The sequence below is a fragment of the Cyprinodon tularosa genome, unplaced genomic scaffold (genome assembly GCF_016077235.1).
Source record: "Cyprinodon tularosa strain WSP-4 unplaced genomic scaffold, ASM1607723v1 ctg610, whole genome shotgun sequence".
NCBI lineage: Eukaryota > Metazoa > Chordata > Actinopteri > Cyprinodontiformes > Cyprinodontidae > Cyprinodon > Cyprinodon tularosa.
Window position 1 is genome coordinate 387,236 of NW_024039353.1, and position 3,675 is coordinate 390,910.

Below are 3,675 nucleotides of genomic sequence, written 5' to 3' on the forward strand. Positions count from 1 at the left end.
TGTGTGTGTCCGTACAAAAAGGGCTGAGTGGAGTAATCCATCGGGGTGCTTTGGATAACAAGGTGATGTTTGTATTATTCCTGCCAACTGAGATAGCTCAGTGATGGTGAGGAGCAGCTCATCTCTATAAACTTGTCAATGCTGATTTCCATACAACCCTTTTTCTAAAGAAAAAGGTTGGAAACTGCTTGCTTTGAAAACCTGGGAATGGGAACTGAACAAAATGGATTAGTTTAAGCCTTCTTTAATTGTTAGTAAAGAAGTGTGATTTTAATATCCTGCAAAAAGACCCTTTTTTCAAACAAAAACTGCTTCTTTTTTTTTAAACTAGATATCATATTAACCTTTGCTATAGGAGCCTTGATAGTGTTTAGATAAAAGACACTAAAATCAGAACCGATGTTATTTTCTGTAAGCTTGAAAATAAACCAAGCATGCAACATTTCAACTGTCAGATTTTTTTTTTTTTTTTTGAAGAAAAGTTCAGGCAAGACATTGTAGATCTAAAACTTTCAGGTTCTGATGTTCACAACTTAAATGCAGACAGATTTTAAGAAGCAGCATGGTGAGTTTGAGAGTCAAATGAAATAATGTTAGGAAACAGGCTTGGAGACATAGACATTAGGGTGAAGGGGGTCAAGTGATGAGGTCCGGCTATTTAAAACGAAGGGGAATGGAATACCTGATGGTTCTGACTAAAAAAACGATAATCGAGGAAAAACCCTAAGAGGAAACTATGAGAAGCTACCTAATAAAAAGAAGGAAAACACCAGAAATATGCAAGAGAAAACACCTGACAAAAAGTAGGCAAACGGAAACTGTATGGCAAACCCCAAATGGCAAAATTGGTCAGAAACTTATGTGGTAAGACATAATGAACCATAATCTAACCAGCAGAACCTGACAAAAACTCAAAATGTGTTTTAAAAAGTTGCCTTATCAAAACTAATGCAGCCGCTCTTTATGTGATTAACTATTTTTCTAAATATGACGTCTAGTATAAGCTATTTTAATCCATTGAAGCAGATCTATGTGGAGTTAACTCTTTTGAATATTAGCCTCTATAGATTTGGTCTTATCAATATCTTCACTCTGCTGATTTTGAAAGAAAATATGAATGTGTTGGTAATATTTTTTGCTCTTATTAAAAATAAACAGTCTCATTCTGCACTTACCACCTGGGGGCCATATAAAATCCGCCCAAGGGCCACTAATGGAAGTGGTTTCAACACCCTTGACTGAGAGGACAAACTAATACAGCTGTCCTCTGCTTAGCTTTTGTTACTGTTTTACATCATTGGTCTCAATAAAATGTGTCTCCAACAGTGTACCTTTCCATTTATTCCATCGATATTTTGGCAAAAGCACTCCTTGGTTCACTGTTGAAGATGATTTAACACTTTAACTGAATCGTTGAAGTTAAAGCAGCTGAATTTTATATCTTCTTATGGCTGCATTTTAAAAAGACACACACCCTAGTAAAACATTTTGTTACTGTGTTGTGGGGAAAAAATGAGAACACCATGGATTATTTCAAAACTTTTCCACCTTTTCCTTTTAAAAAGAACTAAACAATATTCAAATATAAACAAAGTGGAAAATGTAAAAATTATAAAAAAAAAAAAAGCCTAAGTGTGCCTAGTATGTTCTTTTGATTCACCTACAGGGTATCTAAACAACAACAGCTCTCAGGATTTAGTGTAATTCCTCACGTCCTCGTTTTGATCCTGGAGCTAAATGCCTGCTTTGCAAAGAGCTTACAGAGAGATCAAACTGTTCAAAGGTATCAGACAAGTGAAAGTTTATCTGCTGCTTTATTCATGTTTTCCTGTCTTACTTTATAAAACTGAAATCGTTTTAGTAAAAATGCTGCAAAAGCCCCCAACTTCCATCTAATTTTGCAGGTCTTGATGGTACATCTAACTTACTTACAATGGATGAAGGGGTGTCTAAGTGGCTACTAAAGGATTTTTAGAGGTGAGTGGTCAGGAAGGGGCCAATGTGCACAGAGGGGTGGCTGAAAATATGGCACCAAAATATCTTAGGGTCAATCTATACTAATTAAAAATCAGCCAACAAGAAAATGAACTTGCACAACCTATATTTTACAAATAAATAATTAAAGACAGAGCATATTTTCGTTAGGGTCCTTGCAGATAAAGCTATGTGCATATTTATACATTAGCGCTGTTTAAATGAATTTATGCTTCCACATAATATATACATTAAATGGGTTGAGCGATGTTCTTTATTTTTAGAAAAGACTGCTATGTGTCTACAGCACATTTGCAGTATATTATTGTAAATATATATTTTTTTTATATTCAGTTTTTGGTAGATATAGCAGCGTTAAAATGTCAAAGTAGGAGATTCCACATGATGGTATCACTGCTGCCACCATCAGACTTAGTGGAGAACTGCTTGTTCCAGGGTATGGAGTTAAATCCAAGGTGGCCACAGGGGTAGCCAATTATTGGTTAGGGGTGACCATGCCCCCCTGGATACCCCTCTAGATCCGCCCCTGATTATAGGGAATATTGAGTAGCAGAGATTCAGGTTTTATTTAAAGAACACAACTTTCTCACAGCAGTCTGAATAGAACCTTCACCATCAAGAACAAATATCCATTGGTGCCTGTATCGATGTCAAGAAAAAAAAAATGTCCACAGAGGCCTATTAAGATAAAGAAAATGTTTCTTTAATTTTAAAATATGACATAAAAGTGTGCAAACATTACTAAGACAGCTCTGCTACAGAAAATCAGAGAAGGGAGTATTTTTATTGATCATTGCCCGACTAGAAGAGATAAACAGAAAAACAGAGAACATATGTATGTATGGAGGATTTTATAAAAGTTTGCTACAAAACCTTCAACATGAGAAATGTAACAAATCAGACTACAATTGTTGAATCTCAATAATTCCTAGTTCAAGCATTTGACGCTTATAGTTTTCTACTTACTTTTACTTTTTTGTCAAAAATTAAATGATGACCGTCTCAAAATGCAAAAAAGCTATAATTGGGTAGGTGATAAAAATTAGAAATCAACAATTGCCACAAGTGCAACTGGAATGAAAAGGTGCATGTTTAAAACATGTCAAGTTGTTTAAAATTTGCAGTTTTATAAAAGAGAGCTTTATTTAACTTGAATGCATGTACTGTTCTATTTCTAAAACTGTTTGCACTTTTCATATATATGTTGAAGATGCTCATCTAAATCATCAATTATTCTAATTTGTAAAAAAAAAAATATAATAATAATAATAAAATAATAATAATAATGTATGCTACTATGGTCATTTAAATAACTGAACACAATTTTTATTTTCCTTATGTGGTAACTTTGGCCTTAATATACTATTGCTTAGTTTTATTTAACTTTTTATATTTTTACCTTTGTGTGAATCTGCATACCTCTATTTTATTTGTCACTTAGTTGTCAGTACAACTGAATTTCCCAACTAATCTAATTTGCTTCTCTTTCAAATGTTGTTATTCTTTAAATTTTCAATTGAATCTGACAAACAAGTCTCATCGTAAGGAACAGTATGTTTTTTGAATTGCCTTTTAACTGTTTAAATTTGCTTTTCTAATGATTTGTTCTTACAAAAAGATATTGTAGTGAAACACACTAGTCAACAGGGGGCGCTAATAAGTCACAGAGGAAGGGTGACA